Source organism: Balaenoptera ricei, chromosome 10 (assembly GCF_028023285.1).
Source record: "Balaenoptera ricei isolate mBalRic1 chromosome 10, mBalRic1.hap2, whole genome shotgun sequence".
NCBI classification, from domain to species: Eukaryota; Metazoa; Chordata; class Mammalia; order Artiodactyla; family Balaenopteridae; genus Balaenoptera; species Balaenoptera ricei.
The window spans coordinates 10,203,084-10,229,072 of NC_082648.1; the positions used below are offsets into that span (position 1 = coordinate 10,203,084).

A 25,989-nucleotide genomic window follows, 5' to 3' on the forward strand; every position below is an offset into this window, starting at 1 on the left:
CATGGGCTGAAATGTGGTCACACAGTGGATAAGAATATACAGAATGGCTGTGGATTCCTTGTTCAGAGAGCATGTTGTTACTCCTTTTCCCAGTTTGTTTTGCTTTAGAGCCACGGTTCTCTAGCTTAGCGACACACTGAACTCTCCCAGGGAGCTTTAAAAAAACATACTGATGCCCGGGTCCTACCCTCAGGGATTCTGATTTAACTGCTCTGGAGTGCAGCCTGGGCATCGGGATGTTTCAGAGTTCCCCAGGTGATCCCAACGTGCAGCCCAGACTAACAATCACTGCTTTAGAATGGCTTCCATGTTTCTGTCTTCTCTCATTAACTATGGGGTCCTGGGAAAAGGGCATTATTCTTTGTCCGTGCTCTACAGCTTCCACTGAAGTTCTTTACGTTAATAATCGCTCGTTGGCTATTTACTGAATTGACTCCATAAGTACAGAGAACTGAAATACAGGCCTCCTACTCTAGGTGGCTCTGCTAGGAGCATTAAATGCAGAGACAGAAAATCACCGTGTGTTCTCAGAGAGCCGAAACGCTGGTGACCACGGAGGCAGGGGAAAACGTGGCTCCAGAGCTGAGCAGGGCAGGTGACACTGAAGTCACCCAGGTCAACTCTCATGTAAGGGACAGTCAAGGTAGTTTAGGTGACCTCAGACAGCCTCCTGCACCCCCTCCCAGAAAACATGGTCTGCCATATTACAACTAAATTCTAGGGTCCCAAAGTAAAAGTTCAGAAAGGTCTCCCCTGCTCCATTAATTTGGAAATAAATACATCTTCAAGGGGGTGTTTCTGAAATACAAGGGCTGCGGAATTCATAATTATGTCTGGGTCATCCATATGCAGTAATTATAGCAGCAACAAGAAAGACTTCTTCACCTCTTTCCTGCTCAACCTGTCTGTTCCCAACCAACTCGGAGACTGCCACATGACACACTCCATTGGGTTGATATTGAGGGCCCCTATTTTAAAATATATCTCTATCTATATATTATCTAAGAGAGGAATTATTCATCTATTGGGCTCTAAGAGATGGGTTTTAATATATAGGTGGGGAAAATGGTGGATGGGTTGACATGGTGTAGAGCTACGGACTGGGGGACCTCTGAAATAATGGGACCCTGGAGAGTCCCATCATTACAGAGGTCTGGGTCTATATATAAGATGATATGTCTATCATTTTATACTGTAATTTTTATTTTGAACGTTGTCTCCCCTGCTGCATTATGAGTTCCTTAAAGACAGTGACTGTGTCCTTATATCCCTGGGGCATACAGATATTAATAAAGGTTTACTGAATACATAAATGGATAGAGGTGTTAAGAAAAATCATCCAATACTTGAAAATAAGGCACAGAGAGCATAGCATAAGTTTTTTTTTTTGGCTGCACCCTGTCCAGGGATCGAACCCAAGCCCCTGCATTGGAAGCGTGGAGTCTTAACCACTGGACCGCCAGGGAGGTCCCCATAGCATAACATTTTAATGTCATGCTACGACATTGTTAAATGGGCTTCCCCAAGGATCATTTAATTCTCTGGAAGAATGTATCTGTGCTTGATTTTGCTATTACTATATGACTAGCACCCAGACATTACACGCTAACATGCAAATTTCTGTCTAGTAGAAAAAATAACCCCAAAGGTTATAGACTTATTGCCCTGTAGGGCAGTAACCAGCTCTGTGCCTCCTAGCAATCTTATGCTCACATTATTTAAGGAAACAAACAACAGCAACGACAAAAAACCCTATAAATATCCATTTATTCAAATGCTCTTGGAAGCAACCTTATTAGCTCATCAGTTCCTTCAGTAATAAGTTAATAAATCTTTGACATGGTGTTCATTCTATATTTGAATGAGAGTCATGATGAATGACAGTCATGATTTTAACTTTTTGAAAATCGTATTTTGATGGATGGCTGAATGTATGAATGATTAGAAACTAATGAGAGGACCACAAAGAGGAATAGAGGGGCACAGATGAGAAACTGTGTTTACTTCACAGTTTGCCAGCGGCTATTCCTGGATAAGCATATCCTTGCTGGTTAGGTTTCTTCTAGACTCAAAAAACCCTAACAACGGATTTCTTTTTCCCTCCTGAAATTATAAAGATCCACAGATGTTCTCATAATATAGGAAGACCATTTTTTTCTGACATTTGTTTAAAAATTTAATGGCAAATTAGAATTTTATAATGTTGAATATTTATATGATTTGGTTGGAAAAAAAAAATGAACGGAAACATTTTCTGTAGAATGGAAAGTATCTGCTGCACCTAAGCAGATACATTGGCTGTTTACTAATGAGCAGTGAGATTAATTACAATGATGACAGTATTTATAACATTACTACTACCAAGAGTTAGTATTTATTTTGTGCTTACTACGTGTCTGGTACTTCATATGCGTAGCCCTTCGAGGTAGGTAACATGATTAGCCCTGTTTTACAATTGAGAAAAACTGAAGTTCTTCCCCAGGGTCATACTGTTGGAAAGCCACAGTGGGCTGGATGTGAATTCAGACAGTCAAACTGGCTGTACATGGACTTCTCAATCAAACATAGGAATATAAAGTTATTCCCCCACAGCCTCTTGCTACCCACAGATACATCTGTTCAATATGCTAGCTGAGAAATATGTGACACAGTGAACATTTGGGGGAAAAAAATCACTCCCACTATATACTGCACAGAGGCTTAGCATCAAAAGTGCAGTAGAAATGTTGGTCTAGAAATACAGCCTTTCTTCAGAATAAAGAATGTGAGAATATTGGAAATTCATTATCGCAGATGATTAACTTGTTGCCTTTTAAATGCAGAATGAGGGGCTTCCCTGGTGGCGCAGTGGTTGAGAATCTGCCTGCCAGTGCAGGGGACACGGGTTCGAGCCCTGGTCTGGGAAGATCCCACATGCAGCGGAGCAACTAGGCCCGTGAGCCACAACTACTGAGCCTGCGCGTCTGGAGCCTGTGCTCCGCAATAAGAGAGGCCGCGATAGTGAGAGGCCCGCGCACCGCGATGAAGAGAGGCCCCCGCTTGCCACAACTAGAGAAAGCCCTCGCACAGAAACGAAGACCCAACACAGCCAAAAATTAATTAATTAATTAAATGTGGAATGAAAGCAGAACTCTAGACTTCAGTTTGATTAAAGGGCAGAAAAAGTTTGATCAATAGTATTTCCCTGAGTAGGAAATTCTCTTTTAAATTTTAATTGTTGTAATTTAGGAAATATAATGCTGGTAGATATTTTCCTTAAATCTTTCACTGTTATGTAGGCTTGATTTACCTATATATGAAATAAGAATGAAACAGAGGTAGACTGGGACTGGCTTGCATGGGGCTCCTCAGAGCCAGCTGTGCACATTCCTTCCCAACTCCAAGTTCAGTGACATCATGTTGGTATCATGAATCAGCCATGGTAGGAATATTCACACCATGAAACGGACAAACATCACAAATAGGTTTTTTCCCTGAAGAGCCAGTTGTTAAACGTTGACCAGCCCACCGCTTCCAGTAGGGCAGAGTTTACAGGGCAACCTATCCCAAAGTCCTGAACTTACACACATCCCTGAATTTACAAATGGCTAAGGAGGTCCCATAGGCTCTTCAGAAGCTTGCTGAGTTCCTATCTTGCTTTCCGGCTCTGAGCTATGGCTCTGGTGTGGACACTGAGCTATGTGCTTTACAGAACCATGTTAAGGCCCAGGTAGCCACCAGCATGACTGTGGTGGGGAACAGGAAAACCAGAGAGACAGAGACACGTTCTCATAATGTGCCACCCAGATGGGGCTGCCAGATAAAACACAGGATGCCCAGTTAAATGTGAATTTCAGATAAATAACACATAATTTTTTAGCATAAGTATGTCCCATGTAATATCCCCTACAATATTTAACTGGCGTCCTGTATTTTTATTAGCTAAATCTGACAAACCTACACACCCAGAACATAATCTTCTGCTGAAAAACATTTATTTTTCATCTCACAATACAGCAATATTGCAAAGTGGTTATGTGTGCAGGCTTTGAAGCAGACAGCTGAAGTATGCGTCCTTCCTCTGTCACTCACTAACTAGTTGTGTGACCCAAAACAAGTTATCTAACCCGCTTGATTCCAGTGTTCTCATCTGTAAACTGGGGACAGTTAGTCCCTATCTCGTTTGATTATGATGAGGATTAAATGAGATAACAGATGCACAGGAGTTAAATGAGTTATTACAAGTCAATCTGTCTGGTATGAGAAAAACACTCAATAAGTGTTATCCTACTGTAGTTCTAAAACACACCTAGCTTGGTGTCTGGCACATAAAGAGTGCTGAAAAAATTAGCACTCTTACTACTGTCAGCCCATAAAAGTCTTCTAAGCCATATGACAAGCAAATTTTAGTAACCACATCACATACTATAGTGATAATACTAACATTAGTCACATAATTTAGCATTGTTAAGGATGAATGGCTTTTGTGAAGGGCCCTGGGTACCTAATCATCATTCACAACATTGTTTTTAAGGGGAAAGTCATTGGGGTCCAAATAAATAAACATAACCTTTCTCCAAGTTGGGGATGATTTTTTAGTGACATGTTAGCCAGATAAAACCTTTTTCTATACCCTAAACCAAAAGATGTAATATAACTGGATTGACTATGTGTTTCTCAAAAGCATATAGAGTCTATTCTGCTTAAATTATTTCCTTTAGATAATTTTGAATAATTGCAAAAGAACCTCATACTTTCAGTGAAAACCAAGTTTCTTCTCCACCATCTGAGACCACTAGCATCACGACTTATAAGCCTGGAATTTTCCCTAATGTCCTTTTCCCTTTCCTCCTGTTATATAAGATATATAAATATTCCTCCGTAATATTTCCAGGTCTATGCCTTTCAATCTGTTTCCCAACTGGGATCAAGCAGTTTCCTGAGATCAGACTTGGCACGTTTTCTTTTTGTTTGAATATTGGTTAAGCTTTCAAGGAGAACATCATTTTTTGAACAGAGAAGGATTTTCAGAACAGCCTCTTCTAACATCACAAAATAACCCATAACGACATTTCTGGGTGAGAAATTCTAGATATCTAGATTTAAGGAACTATTCCTCTTCTATCACCTTTACCTTTCTTTGTTCTTTACATGAATTCTAAAATATTAGAAATAAACAAAGTCAGCATCCTTGGCGTGATTTCCAGAAACCAGGAAGGCTTCTATCACTATCAGAGCATCATTCTTTTAAAGTCAAAGTCCCATTTTAGTATATGTGCTGCCGAAGTGAGCACCAAAGTTCCATTTAAAATGTAACCACTACTTAAAGAGTAAATTTTTTTACATATTATCAGTAGAGCAGTGACCTCTGAGACTCCGTCTATCTCTGAGATCTATGATCTCAGAAAGGAGCCTGAGCTTCACCCCATGTGGAGGTTTATGTTGACCACGAGCTGCAATTCTCCCCAAATTCTCTGCAAACCAAGTTGCAGGAGAAAATGTTAGGTCATACTGGCTCCTCTTTAGGGGAATGTATAAAGGACACTATCCAGTATTTCCCACCCTAACTGCCACTTAGTAGGGTTCTGTGTGGAATGGTTTAATAACACAGAACTTCCCTCCCTACTGTTCTCACAAAGTCAGTGGTCAGATAAAATGGGAAAGAAAAAGAAAAAGAAACACCAAGAAACCTCACCGTAAGAAATGACTAATTTGTTATGATGGTATATGCAAAGTAGTCCTCAATCACACAAAATATCCAAATTTTTATCACTTAGTATGAGCCAGGATTGTGCTAAATGTTGGGGATACAGAAGTTAACTAGACAGACAAGGTCTCTGCTTTTATGGAGCTTTCCTCTAGTGGGAGAAACAGTATTACACAGCTAAATAAGAAAAATTACACAATTAATAAAGAAATGGTTAGTGCTATGGAGAAAAATAAAGCAGAATGGGGAACCAAAATGGATGGGAAATGGAGGGCAGATGGTTGGTTGGTTACCCAATGGCCATTCCCAACTCCTTCCTTGCCTTCCTCTCTCCAGAGGCTGAAAAGGAAAGATAATCACTTCCCACCATTCCTTGCAGCTAGGGGTGGTCACATCAACATCACCTGCTTCTGGCTACTGAGACAAGAGAAGGTCTCCTGGCAGGGTGCTGGAAGGCTCTTGGGAAAATCTTTCTTAATAAAAGGAAAAGTGCGTGTGGGGAGTGTTCTCTCTTATGGACCTGGCTGCCCCTCACCTCCTGCCTTTGTAAACTGTCACGTGATGATGTCAGGGCACTGGGTGGGATGTTATGAGGTCAAGGGAGGTCCTAAGACTCACAAAGATATCATGCAGTGCCTTGACACTGTGGTACTGCTAGGACACCTGCCTCCAGACTACTTGTTAAATAAGTAGTAGGTTCCTTTATGGCTTAAGCCCTTTTTGAGTTTTCAGTTATTTGCCTCTAAATGCATCCTGACAGATACAGGGTCTTATTTCAGATACAGTCACCAGAGAAGGATTCTCTGAAGAAGTGACACTAGAGCTGAAACCCCAATGACAGGAAGCCAGCCATGTGGAAATTAGAATAGCATTCTAGGCAGAAGGAACAATGAGTGCAAAGGTCCTGGGGCAGGAACGAGCTTGTTACGTGGCTGGAGCATATGAATGTGGAAGAAAATGAGATAATCAGAAATGTAGGCAGGGGTCAGATCACATACGGCACTGCAGGGCACCGGCGTTAGTCTTATTGCAGTGAAATCCATTGCAGGTTTTAAGCAACAGAGGGATATGAGCATGACCTGATTTGTGCTTTAAAAATACAACTTTAGTTGCTGTGTAGGTGGCGGAGAGTAGAAGAAGGGAGACCAGCTAAGAGGCTCTTACAGTAACCTAGGTACATGATGATGGTGGCTCGGACCAGGGCAGTAGCAGTGTAGGTGGAAAAAAAGTAGATAGACATTGAAAATATTTAGGAGACGACAGAGCCACCAAGATTTGCTGATGTTAGGGGATGGGGATGACTCCTAGGTTTGAGAGTCTGAGATGGGGCAAGAAAAAGTCTGGGGAGCTGGAAATCAACAATTCTATTTTGGCTGAGTTAAATTCCTATTAGATATCCAAGCAGAGCTACCCAGTTCGCCCCTGAATATATAAGTTTGGAGAAACGTCTCTTCAGATTCTTTGCCCATTTTTATTAATTCATTCATCATTCCATAAACATATTTTAAGATCATACTACGTGCCAGAACGTACTGTGCTAAGAACTGGATATACAATGGCAAACAAAACTGTCCCTACCCTTATGAAGGTCACAGTCTAATTAGTTGTGGAGGAGTGGAGAGAAGAGTAAGAAATAAGCACAAATAAAGACAGTAAGTTGTAATAAGTTCTACAAAAGAGGTGTTATAAGAGAGCTTGGCAGGAGGCCCCTCTCTTGGGCTGGGAGGTTCTGGAAGCCATGGAGGCAGGAGAAGCAGGGACAGAGAACAGGGTCACCTACGGTAGACTCGCCAGGACTCCTGCTGCAGACAGACGGCAGGACAAGGAAATCTGGTCACCAGGCTGCCCCGGATCCCCAGCCTCCTTCCAGATCCTGAACAATGTTTCAGGCTCCTTGAGGCCTGGCCTTAGGACTGCTCTTGTGATAGGCTGTTGTGCTTAAGTTGGCTCGGAATTCTTTGCAGTGAAAAGAACCTATCACATGGGGGTAGGGAAGAGAGAAAGCGAGGTGGGGCCTGGAGGGACAAAGTGCCTCTGGGAAATTCCTTTCACTCTTGTGCCACAGATTGGCTCCCCTATTCTCCCTCCCCACTGCGCACTGTGTGCCCATCAGGTCATTTCAGCTGTGAGCAAAGAACACCTTCTTTCTGCTGAGAGAGGAAGAAAGGGGGGAGGAGAGGAGGTCTGGCTCACTCCCCTGCAGGTCACTGCTGCATGGGGTCAGCGGCTGCCCACCGATAACTGCAGTTGGGAGACCCCACCGCCCAGTACAGAGACAGGATACGCTGCTGAGATACTGATGTGCGTGCGCTGTGCTCCTTGCTAGGACTGTTTTCCTGTCCCCTTCGGAGGATGAACCCAGGCCCAAAGTACTGCCTTGTCTTAGGGGTGAGTTGTCTCACCGGGCCTGAGACAAACCTGTTTCCTTGGCTCTTGTCTTCTGGAAGCTGAGTTCTCTGGGGGGATTTCTGCAGAGGGGAGGAGGGAGAAACAAGGACCTCTGAGCCAGGAATGTGGCTGTGCCCCCCTGGAGCCCTGCAAAGGGGAGTCCTGGACAAGCACAAGGGAGCTTTTGAGGATGATGAAAATGTTCTGAAATTGGATTATGTGATGGTTGTACAACTCTGTAAATGGAACAAAAGTCACTGACTTGTACCCTTAAAGTGAGTGAATTTAATGGTATGTAAATAAAGCAGTTAAAAAGAAAAGGTAGGCCTGGGACCCTTGCCTCACTTTCACGCTGTGCTCCAGGTAAGGGACCGGTGGTGCTGGAGGCGTGTCCAAGGAATAGAGCTCCCCAGCTGGAGAAAAGGCCACTGCTGCAGGGCGGGGGTGGAGGTGTCCCGAAGCAGCAGGTCCATCAGCCTTCAAGGACACACACCAGCTCAGGCCACAATTACATCTCTGCTACAATCAGAGGAGATCCAGGCCTAGAGGGACCGCCCTACACGTTGTGCTGTGTGTAAGAGCCCCAGGGCCTAGAAAGAGGAAGACAGTCCCAGGAGTGTCTGTCACCGACTTCCCATTATCCTGGTAGGATGGAGCCTCGCTATTATTTAAAGGAAATAATGTGTGAAGTAGGCAGAATGGCCCCCCAAAGATGCCCATGCCCCAATCCTGGAACCTGTGAATATGTTACATTACATAGTAAAAGGGACTCGGCATATACAATTAAGGTTATGAAACTTAAAATGGGAAGATGATCCTGGATTATCCAGGGGGACCCAAACTAATGAGCCCTTACAAAGAGAGAACTTTCTCGGCTAGTAGCAGAGAGATGCGGCAGAAGCCAGAGAGAGATTCCAAGCGTGAGAAGGAATCAACATGCTGTTCTGGCTCTGAGATGCCGGGGCCCACATGCAAGAACCAGGGAGAGGCCTCTGGGAGTTACCGGTGGCCCACAACGGAGAGCCATCAAAGAAACGTGACCTTGGTCCTAAAGCACGAGGCACTGGATTCTGCCAGCCACCGAAATGAGCTTGGAAGGGGAATCGTCCCTGGAGCCTCTAAAAAGGAGCATGGTCCTGCCAACACCTTGAAGCCTTGTGAGACTCTAAACAGAGAAACTGGCCAAGCCCACGCAGACTCCTGACCTGCAGAACTGTGATGTAATAAATGGCCGTTATTGTAAGCCACTAAGTTTGTGTTAATTTGTGACAGCAGCAATAGAAACTAATTCAGTGTAGCATCTGTTATATAACTGAGTGTGAAAACTGAAACTCATACCAGCCATTCTATCACTTTCCACTACCCCACCATCATCTAGAATATTAGAAACCCCCAAAAGCTTACTTCACCTTAAATGCTAGACTGGAGACTAAGAAACCTAAGTTGTAATTCTGATTATAAGCACTGAACAGCAAGTCAAGAGGCCCAGGTCTTATTTTTACATCAGTGTAAGGACCTTAAGTAAATTAATCTCCCTGAATCTCTATTTCCATGTCTGCAACATGAATGAGTTGGTCTAGATGATTTCTAGGGTCATTTTTGCTCTATGAATTACAACTGATAGGTAGACATTGTGACGAGCAACACACTTTCATTTAACTTTTAATCCACCACTTTCACCTGGCGGAGAGTGCATCCTGAAAGTGCATTGTGATGGGAGGACACGGAAGCTGTTTAGGGCTGCTGGGGCCCAGTTCTTGAGCCTCTGCTGTCCAAGATTGGTAGTCCTGGGTCTCCAAAGGAGAGATGCATTGTACCAGCCAAGCCCTCCTCACTAATTATCCTGGATGTGCCAATAATCTCTTACTGAAGATTCCTTGCAAGAAGTGGTCTGGTCTAAGAAGACCTGCCACCTGTGTTTGCTTCCCATCCCATGTAACACCAAACTTCTCAGCAGGGAGAAACACTTGCTAGAACCCCTGACTGTCCTCGACCAACTTTCCACACCTCTCCTCCTAGTAAGGGATCTTTCAAATTTTGAAGAAAACAATTTGGCCCCAGAATTTGCAGCTCGCCAAATTCAATTTAATTTATTACAACAAACATTTTTTGAATAGTTGCCGTGTGCTCATTGAGTCCAAGTTTGGGAGGGAAATGTTCAGTTTTATGTCCAATGTCTGATTTCAGTATCAACATCTTTAGTTGTACGACTGAAATAGGAAAGGGGTGGGGGAGGCAAAGACCAGACTCATTACACTCAAAGCAAAGAGCTGTACAGTAGATATGATTTATAGCTATTTGAAAAGAAGGTGAAGGATTCGTTAAGAACCGAGTGTAAGCACCGAACAGGGAGTTACTAAGAACTTCCGTTTTTCAAAAGCATTTACATTCTGTCTCGCATCAAGTTCACATCAACACTCTGGGGAAATTTTGATCTGCACCACTGTCTTCAATCAGGGCTTTCCAAGAAAGCAACCTTCAAGTTCATGGAGCAGAAGTTAGATTTGAATTTGCAGTAACATGTATTTTTCATGGGCAAATTATGCAACTATATATGTGGTCAGATGTGACTGAAAATATGGCTGAACATGTATTTGCATATGTTTCACATGGTTAATATATTTTTTAGTGGCATATATTTTTAGACATTTTGTAAGTTAAAATGCTACTGCTATCACTTCTCAGTGCTTATTTTAATCCTCTCTGCATATCAGCAATGATTGACCAAAATCACCAACACCAGCAATTTTCAACCTCTTCTTCAGAGGCAGATGTGACAAATGTGTCCATACATGTGATACACTCCTACGGACACAACCAGAATTACGTGCAACACCAGGAGCTCAGCCTACAATCTTCAACCTAAGAAGTCATGTTGAAAAGAAAATAATTATGTAGATATCCTTACATTTATTCTAATTAGTTTTTTTAAAAAATGAATCACCGGCAAACTTTGGTATTTTATTAGCTAGAAATTATTTGCAACAGACATTTTTTGTTTGGGACATATTCTGACACTTTGGTTGATAAGCACTGCCCTGCTATACCATAAGTGTACACCTGAAATCTGAATTCTTGAAGGCTAAGGGTGCCTGACACATAGAACCAGGGAAAAGGTAATAAGAGAGAGAAACATGGCTATTCTCCACACTGGGCAACGGTGGGACATGACAAACCTGTTACAAAAGTCTAGCATTTACCTGGAAATAATTAATTTCCTACCTATGCTCTTTAAAGCCACTGACATCCCAGGGAGTTTTCATAGCCTGCCTCCAAATTCAAAGGTGTATAGTCCCTTCTTTAGATGTAGAAGAAAATAACTCTGAACACATTTAAAATGTGAAGAGGCTACGTTATCTCAACCATAATGCATGGTTGACAGCACGGGCTCTTAGACTAGTGGTTCAGAGGTCATTTTGCCTCCCAGGGGACATGTGGCACTATCAGGAGACATTCTTGGTTGTCACAACTCGGGGAGGAAAGTGTTGACGTCTGGTAGGTAGAGGCCAGGGATGCTGCTAAACATTCCACAATGAAGAGGACAGCCTCCCCCCGACCCCCAGCAGAGAATTATCCGACCCAAGAGGCCAATAGTGCTGAGACTGAGAAACCCTGCTCGCAAGCCAACCTGCCTGGGTTTCAAATCACCTGTTAACCTATATAAGTTACTATACATCTATGTGCTTATTGAGTGTCTTTACCAGTAAAATTAGGATAAAAACAGTATCCACCTTCTTGACTTGTTGTGAGAATAAAATAAATGACACAGACAGGAGCTAAGAACAATGTCTGGAAAAAAGCTAGTGTTTAACAAATGTTTACTTTCATTGAAAAAGACTAAGAAAACATTTTAAAATAAGTTGTTTCTAGGTGGCCAGACCATGACTGATTTTTATTTTCATTACACTTTTATATTTCTTTATATTTTCCAAAGTTTCTAGAACTGTATTTGTATTACCCTAATATCCAAAAACATTTGTTTTTTTTGAAGAATGTAGAGGAAAGAACTTTACTTTGTGACACAGTGGAAAGAGCACAGAATCAGAAAGACCTGGATTCAGATCCTGGCTTTATTTGCTGTGTGTGACTTGGGGCAGATTAGTTACTCTGAGCTTCAGTTTCCAGATCAGAAACTGGAGCTAATAATGCATATCAGAGAGTTTCCATCAGGATTAAACATGATAGACATCCAGTGCCTTGGAAATATGCTGAATGACAGGCTCCAAGAGATGAGTGCTTTCAAAGTTTGGCCCAGGAAAAATGACTCTATAAACAGGGAAATACATTCATGATGGTACCTCCCCTCTTGCTTTTTAAAGTGTCCTCTTGGAGAAGCCACCTCCCATCTCAACCCACTGTTTGCCTGGGTTCAGAGGAGAAATTGCATCCACACTTTGGTCCTTCTCTCTATTCTTTCCACCTCCCCACATATACATCCTAGCAAAGGACCCGATAATTCAGCAGGCAGGGCTTACTAGCAGCGGGAAGTTACTAAGAGTGAAAAGCACGACCCAGGCATCACTCTCACATGCCCACTGAGGGACACGTTCATTGTCCTTCTTCTTGTTTCTTCTTTCATCCCTAGCCTCCAAGCTGAAAGCATTCTTGGCAAGGCCTCTCCTCCAGAGGAACGCTCCACTTTCTCTCTATTCTATCTTCTCCTGTTCAGCTGGTAGAGAGGATTGCCCCCTTTCAGCTTTGAGAGGGATGAGTAGGAAGCCCAGAGAGGCTTCCAGATCGAAGCCTCTTGTGTGCACTAGCCTGGCTCATCTGAGAAGGCCGGCGAGCGTGCGGTGGGCAGGCAGCACTGGCCTGGCTGTACTGTGCTTCCAGCAGGGCTGTTCCTTTTCCACCCCTCATTCACTCCAGGTCACACTAAAGACCAGGAGGATGAGTAGACAGGCTCCAAGGACCCAAACCTTAACCACAAACCCCACTCTTAATGCTCCTTAATGACTTAATCAGATGGAAAAAGAATAGAATAGGATGTATTTGTGTATATTATCAGGAGGGGTGACTATTTTAAGCCAGGTTAGCCGCCTGCTAACTTAAATTCAAATCCTAAGCAACCTTTCAAGATGCCCTGAGACAATCTTCCGTACTCAGGTCCTAATTGCCACGGTGTGGAAAAGGCAGTCTGGCTCAACCCACTCTGACTTTGAAGATCCCATGGTTCTCCAGGGAGGAGTCTTGTAGTCCTACCGGGTGGGCTCTTGGTGCCATGTTCTAGGGGCTGGGAGGCACAGCTGATCAGGGCAGGATTGCCTGGGGCAGGCACTGACCTTCTCACGACATTCACTCTCAACCCAAGGTGAACTATTTCAACATGGGGAGATGGTGACAGGCAAAACATCAGAGGAAAATGAGACTATTTGGGGTGCCCCCATCTAGGTGTAAATAAAAATATCAGGAGAACTTCATTCTAAATATAAATAAAATGTCAGGGGGATTGGTAATACCCAGGAAATAATTTATGGATCCTTCTGGAACTCTAGTCTGCGATTGCTCCAGGGTCTGTCTGACTAGCATATGTAAATTTCAGACATAATACTGACTGTTGCCAAGTTCTGTCCTACTACACTTTTACCTCCTCACTATCCTCCCCATAAAAGCATGCAAAACAAAACAGGCATGGGCCCCCAGAATGCTGTCAGTCTTGAGTCTTCCCAGTCTTCATTCACAAGGGTACGCTGAGATGATATCATAAACGGGCTGGGTGCTAAGTGCTAGAAATCCAGAGATGGAAGGAGATGGTCCCTTCTGTCCAGAAGCTGACTTCGGATGACTATAGTAGTGTTAAGTGTACTTGTTCCAGGGAAATGCTGATTTCAGCAGGGATCAAATCTAAGAACTAAAGTTCAATAAAGTTTAAGGTGTCAAGGGGACTCCTTCCTCTCAAAGTATTCTTCAATTGAAACCATGAAGGAAACACTTCATATAGTGAGGAATTTCACAAATTTTGGATTCCTACCCCCTTTTCTTCCTCTTTGTATCTCTGATCTAGTAACTTCTCTAAGTTTTCCCACAGCATATAAGAACGAGAGCAGTCATCTTTTCTTGTCAAGGACCAAAAGGGAAACTACACAGACCAAAAGGAGATAACCCTTATATTTCAGATATTTCCAGAAGTTGAAAAAAATTCCTCTTTTCCCCTTAAAAACCTAAATTAATTTGCAAAAAGAGAGAAATCTATTCCCTATTTTAAAGTATGATAATATTATTTTAAAGCAATAGATCTAGTCAGTTTGATGACATAGTTTGTGTTTATAATTTCAGAAGTTTTTAATCTATTTATTTTATTTTGAAAACCAGGTAAGTACTGTTAATATGCTTAGGCTGGTCTTATTACTAGGTCCTGAGGATGGAAGAATGTTTCTAGGTTTGATTAAAAAAAAAAATGAACCATGATGTAATTTTAGATTTCTTTTTTTCCTTTAGACATCATTTGGTCACCACTGCAATACAGTGTTTTACTAACAGATATCTATACAGCACAAGGGGAAGAGCAGAACAGGTAATTACTTACTGGGTTATTCGGGGGTACAGAATGTGACTACAGGGATAATTCAAGATTACTATAAATTTCACTGGGGGGTCTGTTTTAGCCAGGAAAGCTGATTCAATGTTCTAGTAGCATCAGCTGAACAAAATTTGTAGCCAAATCAACTGTTGACATCATTTGAAATAATAGGAGCAGGGAAGCAGCATAGTTCAGTGGTTAAGATCATGGACTCTAGGGTCAAGTTTCTTGGGTCCAAACCCTGTTTCTCCTATTTGCTAGCTGTGTGACCTTGGGAAAATTCCCTAACTTCTCTGTGCCTTAGTTTCTTCGTCTCCAAAATGTGGGTACTAATAGTAACTCCCCCAGAGGGTTATTATAAGGATTAAATAACTGATTGTGATTAGAATGATGCTTTACACATAACAAGAACTTTACAAGTATTCGTTAAATAAAGACAAAATAAAATGTAAAATTTGCTAGCTCGTCTCTTTGTGCTGGATAGAAATAGTCAAAGATATCAAGATTTGAGTGCATGGCAGATTCTTTTAGCCTGTAACTTTGGAAGATTCCTTTGAGAACTTCCTTGAAGCCTTCTTGGTAGCTATTCTGAAAGATATGGAATTTGGTGACAGTCTACTGTCCCTAAGAGAGCTGGAAACAATCACAAGCACTCCTGGTATCAGGAACATCAGAAGGAAGACGATCACACAGCACAAAGAAACAGCACGCCAGCCCACTCAGGCTCCCTAAGCCACTGCCAAAAACCTCGGGGAACATGGCCACAGAATAAGCAGCTGAAAAAGGATGAAACAGGATTTTATTGCAGTGACAATGACATCTGGCTGGTGTCAGTAATATTATCTTTTTCCCTCTTTCCAGGATTCAATGAAAAAAATCCTTTTCAGCAATGAGTGCTTTGTTTTATTAATTATCACTATATACAATTTCCATCTCGTTTTTCTTCAACAGGCAGTGACTGTGGTGAATTATTCATTTTACAGAACTACCTAGGCATCTTTTCTGGACCTGTGACAAATCTAAAGCCCCTAACCAGCGTCTAAGCCCAGACAAAATCTCCAAATTGTCTGGAAAACAGAAGGTATTATGTCCTCTGAGCCAAATTTCAGCCACGAAACCATGGGATCTCTAGCACGTACCTTCATCCGGACTTTATTTCAGAGACGGTCTCCTTGGGTCTTCTTGGTCAGGAACAACCCTTGCAGAGGAGTTTGGAGAATGCCATAAACCACCAGGGAAGCTTGGGAACACATCCATATCTGTCCTCTGCCTTCCCCTTGGCTCAGAGCCTGCTTCCTGGTAGGAAGACAAGATGACGCTGTGCAGGGTTGAGTGTTAAGCCATCTTCCCGCCCCCAGCCCCGCTCTCTTGGTGCCCCTCCCTTCTCCTTTCCAGGGCTCTGGAATGTGTCACATGGGAAATGGATCATGTGGCTCCAGGGGAGAATGTGGCCGGCTTCTCTCTCCCTTCCCCCACTGTTCCTTTCAGGAGCATAGCAGCAGAAATCTCCGACCTGATTGGCTCGGACCAAAAATCTCCACATGAAAAGGGGAAGATTCAACCATACAAACCTCCAGCCTTCTCCACTTTCTTTTTTTTTATTTTTCATCTGAACATTTTTCCTGGGCATTCAGAATTGCTTGGAAGGGAAGGAAAGAATGCTTTCTCCCCAGGCCGTCTCTTTCTTTCTTATCATCAGTACCCTAACATGGCAAGGTGTTCCCTAACCTCCCTCCGGAGCCCCCTTGGCACATCTGAGACAATCAAGTGTTCAGCACCACGGACAGCATTACACCCCCTTCAGAGCTCCTTAAAGCCATTTGTCTATTTCACTCTCAGGTAAATAAAAATATTTTAAAAATATTTCCCCTGAGGTCTTGTGTCTAAATATACATCAGGCTATATATATGTAAGGCTCCAACCTCCCCTACTATCAACTTACTGTAACCTTATAAACAGAAATATAATTTTTACATATCATTAAACCTAAAAAGACTATCCCATGTCTACCTCCCCGGCCCCATCCCGCCACCCATCCCCACCCTTTAAACATGCTCCATGTTTTGGGGGGGGGAGGGGAAATTCTCATCACACAGTTTACCATATGCCCATATATCTACGCTCACAGGCACAACGACAGATAAACCTAAGACTTCTTGAGTGTGCACGTCCAGATGTCTTTAGCCCCATCCCTAGGCCTCAGGCAGGGCTGAGTTCTCCAACTCAGAGAGGAAGCCCAGTAGGAGCAGTTTTATGCAGGGTCTTTCCTGCTTCACTGACGTCCCGGTTGCCATGGTAACTGTTGAAGGGGATGATTTCGTTCAGAACCAGTCACCATGGGACCCTGCTGACTAAAGAAAGGAAGAGGGAACAGGACTGAATTGCAGAGGAGGACTTTCAATTAGCATTTGCAGAGCCAAATTTACCTAATGGGCCCTTTCTTTACTGAATTGTTGCTGACCCTAAATCTTGAAAGGATTCTAGGAATTAGTATGGACACTGCAATGGTAACTCCCTCCATCCTCCACTGCTTCTTTCCTTAAAAATCTATTTAGGTGCAACTAAATGAAAATGCCAGCTTCACAGAACGACTGTGCAATGCCATCACAGAGCATAGGGAAGAACACAGGAAACGTATTTCTTCTCAGGCTGAGGCTTCTGACTTTTATGAGGCCATTTATCTAAGTCTAACAGTCTTAATTTTAGGGAGATACTTTAGAACCACACCTGAACCAGGAACAATTTGTGAATGCTTTACAATTTTATAGCAGAAAAGATAAATATGGTTTAACGTGCCTTGCTGGATTATTTTGAATAAAAATAAATTTGAATAATAAGGTCAATCCCTTGGATAGCATTTGGACTATCCCAAGTCAGGAACTTAAGCTAGCTATACACTTGTCTCATTAGGCATGCATATAGCTGATTGTTTCTAACTCAGAATCCTAAGCATGGCAATTTTGAATATTTATTTTGAGGGATAGAAATGCTGACTTTCAATGTGCAATAATGCAAACTCTATAAGAAAAGAGGTAGCATACAGGAGCTGGAGTGTAATTTCAGGAAACTGAAGCTCCTTCCTGGTCCAACATCCACAGCTTAAGACATGTTTACATCTTTTATTTTAGGAAAAGAATCAAGTAAATTCTAGTTTCTCTATGTAAGACTCACAGAGAAATTCAACTCTGTTAATTCTAATACTTGCCACTTTCAGAAAATTCATTTATCAGGAAAGCTGGATATGTGTTTGAAGAAATTTTTAGAGAGCCAGCCAGATGGTTACTTAGATATCACCTCTCTTCTTTTAGTGAATAATAACAGCAACAACAACAACAAAACCGGCTAATATTGATCATGCACTAGGTATTTAGTACATGATGTCATTTAATCCTCCTATCAAACCATGAAACAGGTACTATTATTAACATTCCTGTTTTACAGACGAGGAAACTTACAGAAGATAAGTAATGTGCCCCAAACCACACCACTAGTTAGTGTGGGAGCTAGGATAGGGGAGTATTTAATATGACTCCAGAGCAGGCATATTATATGATACGAATTTGTATCATGGATAATGGACTCGATCAAAATAACTTTTCAATTTAATGTGACTGATGTGATTCATTACTATGGGCCTTTGACAGGAGAAATCAAAAAGATTTCTTTAAATCATCTGAGATGCAAAAAAAAAGACCAAATTATTCATTCTTTTTAGGATGATTGCATGTGTACATCACAGCTTAGTGATAAGATAATAAAAACGATTTTATAAGGAATCATAATCTGAAATATTATTAAGGATGGCTACAAAACCTGTTATGTAATATACTAATTCTGTTAAAAATATTAAATTTATAATCACCAAACTTATTCCTGGCCATTTGGAAGAAAATAGACAGCTGTCTTCTATCCAAACCCATAAAAATCCCATAATACTGTGTAGCTAGGGTAATATTTTGAAAATAATTTATGTGATTCTTTTCCCCTCTGCCTGCCTGGGGAATCGATTTGCCTTGGGGATAGGGAGTGTGGCACTGTTCAGAAATTATAAAAGTAATGGAAAGAAGGAAGGAAATAATATTCAGCTTCTGAAATTAAAAACAGGAGTGTACAGCAAGACAATAGGCTTGAAATCCAAGCTACTGTTTTGAAAGCCATTCTCAAAATTCCTTTGTCATCAACCAAATATGGAAGACTTTGCTCAGACTGTTTGGTACCATAGAGTAGGCCTTCACACTGGGGCAGGCAAAAACTTTCCAAGGGGTCCCAGAGCCTGGGGGCAGTTCTATCGGAATTAATTTCTAGATTCTCAACTTCCACAAGCTGACTTTCCTGAGAACTGGTGCAGTCAAGATGTCATGCTGGTTCTTGGTTCCCACCTAGTAGTTTTTCTTCCCTTTTACCATAGATTGGTGAAGCTCTCACCCACCTCTACCTCAAATCCTACAATGGTGAACTGCCTGGATTTTAAAAAGCTCTCCTGGGAAACAAGCAAAGAAACAACTGGAAATATTGAGGATGCTATTGAGATAGTAGTGAACTCAATAATTGAGTTAACGCATCCTTTTAAGAAACAAGAGCTTTCCAATTGCTTTAAACAAAACTGAAAGCAAACCACTATCCAATTGTCCACTGAGAAAATCATTAAAACAGTTCTCTTAAAAGAAAGCTCTTTTTACAAAAGAATGACAGCTAATAAATGCAGAATATAATAGTTAGAACACCATTTTTACAGGCCCCAGTGAAATAACTGATTCAGGCAAGGACCACAGCAGGTATTCAAACTATGAGATGAAAAGTTGTTGGGAACAGGTTGTTTGTACGTTATTTACAAACTGCAAAGGGAAATGTGTACTTTTTCAATGGTGAGACTGGCAGGGGCTCACCATCTTAACCAAGTGACCAAATTTAGCATCACTAACCTAACAGTGGGACAACCTGAAATTAGTGCCTAACATAAAGCAAGGTGACCTACTCAACATTACTAATGAAGTATTCTTTCTAAAAGCATTTAACCTGAATCTAATCAAACCTCTAGACAGAATGCCCAGTTGGGGCGGGGGGTGGGAAAAAGGCAGGGGTTGGAGAAACAGATTAAAGACATCATGAGAAAATAATCGACCAAACTGAGAAAACAGAATATTCTACAAGAGAACTAGTCTGGACTTATCAGAAAGTCAATGTTGTGAAATAAGAAGGGTGAGCTATTATTAAAGAGACTAAAGAAAACCAATTGCAAAGCATGTAATTTGATGAGATGCTGACTGGGGAGGGAGGGAGAGTTGGTATAAAAAACTCTAAAATATTTTGCGGAAATTGGGGAAATTTGTCTTGTGAACTGGATATTAGACGGTGTCATGGAATTATTATTTCTATTAGGTGTGAGAAAGGAATTGTGGGTAATAGGTGGATCTCCTTATTCTTAGGAGATGCTGAAGTATTAAGGATAAAGGGTTGAGACGAATGCAAGTTACCCACAAATGGTTCAACAACAACAAAAAATATGTATGTACATAATCAGCAAGGGAAAGTAAATACGGCAAAACATTAACAACTGACGAATCTGGGTGAAGAGTGTGTGGGTGTTTACTGTACTTACTTTCAAATTTGTTGTCTGAATGAAAATAAAAAAGTAATAAATTCTGCTCTGTGGTGGACAAGGACATGCCACATGGAAAGTAAGAGTCTCTCCCTCTAGGTCTCAGGTTCAGAGAGAAATAGAGGAGAACAAAGCAGCCAGTCACTGGGCCTGACCTCTTTCTAGACCAAAGGCGGATATGAGTGTATTCATTTTCTCTTGTAGCTGTTTCAAATTACCACCAACAGTAGCTTAAAACAACACAAATCTATTATCTTACAGTACTATAGGTCAGAAATCTAACATGGGTCTTACTGGGCTAAGATTATGGTGACAGCAGGGCTGTGTTCTTTTCTGAAGGCTACAGAGGGAGAATCTGTTTCCGTGCCACCCACATTCCTTGGCTCGTAGCTCCCTAACTCCATCTTCAAAACCAACACCCTTGTATCTCTCTAACCATTATTCCACAGTCACATCTCCCTTTGTCTGACCTCAGACTGGAAAGTCATTCGATTGGGCTCACCCAGATAATCCAGGATAATCTCCCCTCTCAAGGCCCTTAACTTAGTCACATCTACAAAGTCCCATTTGCCCTGTGAGGTAACACAGTCACAGGTTCCGGGTGTTCGGGTGAATATCTTCAGGGGTCCTTACTCTGCGTACCACAGTGAGTGACCTCCGTGCTGAGAGGGGCACTCAGGGCAAGAGCTCTCTGCCTTGGCTCCCCTCTGGGGACCACTGCCTAGGCCCCTCCTACCTCATCCTCTGCACTCCGCATGGCCGTTCGGGCCAATGGCAAGTTTCTCACAGCGCACGCAGGCATACAGAGCAGTCAACCATCCCAAGCGTTTCCTGTTCCCTTGAAGCATGGACGCTCAGCTAACAGCCAGGGGGCCTGCCGTGGTCAGGTGAGGGGACTCCACAGCCGGGGCCAAGGGGAAACGGAGTCCCCGAGGGGAGGAGGCCGATTCTCCCCGTGGAGATTTGCCTGAAGCCAAAAATGGGCCATGAACTCACCAGCTGCAGGCTTCAGCATCGCAGGCCAGCAGGTTCCCCAGTGATCAGGCCAGCGAGGGGCATCATGCTGGAGCCCTGCCAGTGCACACTCTAGGCCCAGAATGAAGCCGGGGACACCCCCTCTCAGCAATTCCACAAGGATGTGTATGTCACCCCTCCCCACCCTCCATTCAAACGGACGTTATCTTCAGAGAAGATGACGGGGCCTCCTCGGGAGGCATTATGAAAGAGAAAACGTTTTTACCCAAAGGAGACTTACACTATTTAAAGGAACCACTTAAGAAATGAAATTGAACTAGATTTGAGACTGAACTGGACACTTTGCCGGTTTTTTTTTTTTCCTCTGTAACCTAACAGTTGTGATGGTTTTAAAATAAGTCCACAGATTTTTGATATGCCTCCCTTCAAATGGTGACACCTAATACTACTTCCCTTGAACATGGGCCAGCCTCATAACCTGCTTCCAATGAAGAGAATGTGGCAGAAGTGACTCTCTGTAACGTCTGAGGCGAGATTACTGTAAGGACAGTTTCTGCCTGGCTCTCTCCCTCTTGGATTACTGGATTACTCAGTCACCATGTCGTAAGGACACTAAAGCCGTCTTGTGAAGAGGCCCACGCAGGGAAAACTGAGGGCTTTCACCAACCAGCACCAACCAGCAACAGGGCAGTGAGCCACCTTGGCAACAGATCCTCCAGCCCTAGTCAAGCGACTGCAGTCCAGACAACATCTTGACTTCTACTTTGTGAGGCCCCAGGCCAGAACTGCCCAGCTAAGCTGCTCCCAAATTCCTGACCCACAGAAATTATGAGATAATGTTCATTATTAGGTTCCTAAGTTTGGGGGGATTTTGTTATGCAGTAATAGGTAACTTATACACAGGTGAAAACCCTAGAAAACAATGAAGAGAACTACTTTTTCTTGGCATATTCGAGCTGCAGTGAGTTACGTAAGTGTCCATGCTGCATATGTGTGTTCTTGTTGTGGAAAGCATGTGGTTTTATTAGGCCAAGAACAGGAGGAAGGGGAGAACACAACTAGCCACATTCGAGTGCTGTCTAAGGGGAAAAAAGAAAGCCACTGAGGTGGAGGTGGATTTATTATACAGACTCAGAAGAAGTGCAGGGAACTCAAGAACAGGAAGTGGCAGTTAGACCACAGATGGGACTGAAGGAAGGGACAGAAAGCTGTCAGAGCCAAGAGACACTGACTCCATCTCTTTCTCTCTCAGGCTACGGGACCGATTGTCTCCTATTTTCTCTCTCTTAATTAGCTGCATTCACCTGCTTCTCTTTTGCGATCAGCTGGTTCTGATTACTGGCCCCCAAATGGTGGCCTCGCTCTGAAAGTTACATGACCTTACAAGTTCAATGCTCCTATTTAAATGACCCAGTCCCAATTAAAAATAGAACTACCATATGATCTAGCAATCCAACCTCTGGGTATATACCTAAAGGAAATAAAATCACTGTCTTGAAGAGATATCTGCATTCCCATGTTCATCGAAGCATCATTCACAATAGCCAAGATATGGAAACAATCTAAGTGTCTGTCGACAGATGAATGAATAAAGAAAATGTGATATACAAATACACTTCACATGCACGCACACACATAATGGAGTATTATTCAGCCTTAAAAAAGAAGGAAATCCTGCCATTTGTGACAGGGTGGATGAACCTGGAGGACATTATATTAAGTGAAATAAGCCAGACACAGAGAGACAGATACTGCATGGTCTCACTTATATGTGGAATCTAAAAAAGTTGAATTCACAGTAACAGTGAGTAGAATGGTGGTTACCAGGGCTGGGGGATTGCGGGAAATGGGGAGATACTGGTCAAAGGGTACAAACTTTCAATGATAAGATAAATAAGTTTTGGAGACCTAATATACATACAGCATGGTGACTATAGTTAATAATAGTTGTATACTCAAAATTTACTAAGAGAGATTTCAAGTGTTCTCACCACACATACAAAAATGGTAACTATGTGAGATGGGGTGTTAGCTTGATTGTGGTCATCGTTTCACAATGTATATGTATATCAAAACATCACATACTTTAAATATACACAATTTTTATTTGTCAGTCATATTTCAGTAAAGCTGGGGAGAAAACATATGACGCAGGCTCTCAATGTTCTGATCTAAATTCTTAGGAGGCAGAGTCTGTTTGACTCAGCTTAAGTCGGATACAGAGCGGATCCAACCAGCTGCAGGCACTGGGATGGAGCAGAGTTCCTGTGTTACCCCTCAACACTCTCTAACAAATTTGGCAAATTTTATAAAGGGGAAGGACAAGCAGAGGGAGGAAGTGATTGACAGAGGAAATGACTGGCATCTTAGTGTGTGTGTATGTGTTTTTAAAATTCCATGACCTCTCCACTGGCGAGCCTGCCAACAGGCACAACACCTTTGGCCTCCCTGTCACCTCCGTGTGAATCACCCGCCTGAATACGCATACCCTTCACACCGCCTGAGTTTTCCCACATGGACACCATGCTGTGTCACGCTCCCACAGCTTAGACCTGAGGCAGTTTCCTCTGCCTTGTCCACCTGGGGAACACCTATTCCCATCTCAAACCCTGCTGCCTTTCATCTTCTCTGAGGTTCTAGGTCCCTCTTAGCCCCACCCCCTCCAAAATAAGTTACTCACACCTTCTTTCTTACTATAGTACTTCTTTAATTTTCACACATATTACTTCCTTTATTGCATACATTATATTGCATTGTGTTCATAGATTCCTATAGGGAGCAATGTCATTTAATTCATCTTTAGACCTCTAGGATCTCAAAAACAAAGTAGGTTCTCAACAACAGTGTTCCAGCACATTGAACAAGCATGATTTCAGGGACTAACTTAAAGCAACTTAATTTTTATTTCCCACTGTCCCAGTGAAAACACTCTGTAGGGCCTGGTACTCCCATCCCTGAAGGAAAACCTGAGCCGCCCCATTCCTTTTTATGGTCACTTTTAGGTAAAAAAAAGTTAGTAATTAAAATTTCCAGTCCAGTATCATAGTCGAAATTTGCCCCCTGACTTACAGTTAGGGCTTTCCCCTTCCCGCCAGGTTGCAGCTGCGGTACCCGGGAAAGCTGACGTTCAGGCAAAGAGTGGAGCCACGTCCCTCTCTCCCTGGTTTGTCTGTCTACTGGCACTCCAACAACTCCACTCAAATATCCTCTGCGGAAGCCTTTCCCAGTCTTCCTCGTGACTCCTTTATGCCCCTGATATGGGTGAGAGTTATAGAGCAGTCTAATCAGTTCCCGGCCTCCTACAGTTTGCAGAGTCCTACGGAGCAGTCTAATCAGTTCTCAGCCTCCTACAGTTTGCAGAGTCCTACAAAGCAGTCTGTCTCTGGTATTTCTTGTCACAGGGTCTCAGGAAGCACTCCTGTTCTGACATACTTTTATAACCGTTTAACTAAACTGTCAGCACTTGGGATTTTTCTACTTTGAACTTTCAATATGTCTCCCTCTTCACCCCAAGTCTCCTATCCTTCTACCCCATTCCACTCCTCACTTCTGCATCTACTCACTTCCGTAACCTCTAGTTATTGACCCCTGCAGAGTCTCTGAATCCTGTCTTCTTACCTAGGCAACAATGTTTGGCCATTTCACCAACGCTCTTGCTAGGGATTAAACTAATGTGCTTCTCAAGAAAAGGGACCCAGTGAAAGACAGATTACCCCCTCCCCTTTTGGCAGAAGATACTCCTGGCCATTACTGCTACGTTTGGGTCTTGGCATCAATGACTGAAGTAGTATGGTGGTTTCAACTTCTAAATTACTTATATCTCTAGAAACCAGAGTCGTCCTACAAGAAAGTACCTTGTCTCTTAGAACCTCAAATTCTTGACCCAGACACGCCGTCCCTCCTACTCTAACTGATTCTCTACTCACTGAAAGTCTACAAAACAGACTTGATCCTCGCCTTTCTCATCTGTTAGTACTGACAGGACCACTTGTGTAGTCAGAGCAGTCATATCAACCCTATGAGGCTCTGGGAAGAGGCTTCCTTATCAATGGCCTTTCCACTGCAGAACACCCACGTACATACATGTCAGCGATGACTCGACGTCCCTCCCCAACCAATGGAGCAACTGTAAAAGGTCCCCGCACCCCACTACTGCAGTCCGCCACACTCATGGCCCAAGATCCACAGCGCGGTAAAGCAATAAAGACATCACCATCTGTGTCACCGCTGTTAAATTAGCACCACGCTCTAACCAACTGAGCTAACCAGCCAGAATTGTGTCACCTGTGCTAATCAAAGGCCCAGCTTAGGAGGCGCAAAGTCCTCCATCTCTACAGTAAATCCTGTGTATTCCTGGGGCCTGTATTAATGACCTCATCACTGACCTTTCCCAAATCACGATGCTTACCACCTTATCATAGTGCCCTCTCTCCTGAATAGAGCTCACTATGCCCTACTCATCTGCCCATCTCAAGTTCTAGCCCTCATACCTCTAGAAATTTTTCAAATATATAGCTATCCAGACAAGTGGTCTTAAACCACAGGCCTAACTTCTTTTCTCCTCCTGCTTAAAGCAGTGGTTCTCAACTTTAGCAGCAAAATGAAGAGCTTTAAAAAATACTGATGCCCAGTTTCCACTCCCAGAGATTCTGATTGAATTGGCCTAGGGTGAAGCCTGGGCATTAGGACTTTCTAAAGCTCCCCAGCTGAGTCTACTGTGGAGGCAAGGAGAAGAATCTGTCTTAAGGCTCTCTGAATACGGATGCCTCCATGCTACACAGAACATCCACATTTTGGTGAGGAGATGGCACGCGTAAATGT

General features: G+C 42.8%; 1 protein-coding gene across 5 annotated transcripts in view; it reads right to left on the minus strand.

Annotated features, from left to right (window-relative positions):
• The window catches only part of GPR19 (G protein-coupled receptor 19), a 42,598-nt gene that overhangs the window by 13,417 nt on the left and 3,192 nt on the right, over positions 1-25,989 (minus strand). For 3 of the 5 annotated variants that reach the window (XR_009505321.1, XM_059935334.1, XM_059935336.1), the window contains exon 3: positions 15,734-15,890. The exons of the other annotated variants lie outside the window; for them this stretch is intronic. The gene's annotated coding sequence lies outside the window, so the exon portion shown is untranslated. The remainder of the gene's footprint in view (positions 1-15,733; positions 15,891-25,989) is intronic. 5 annotated transcript variants of the gene reach the window in all.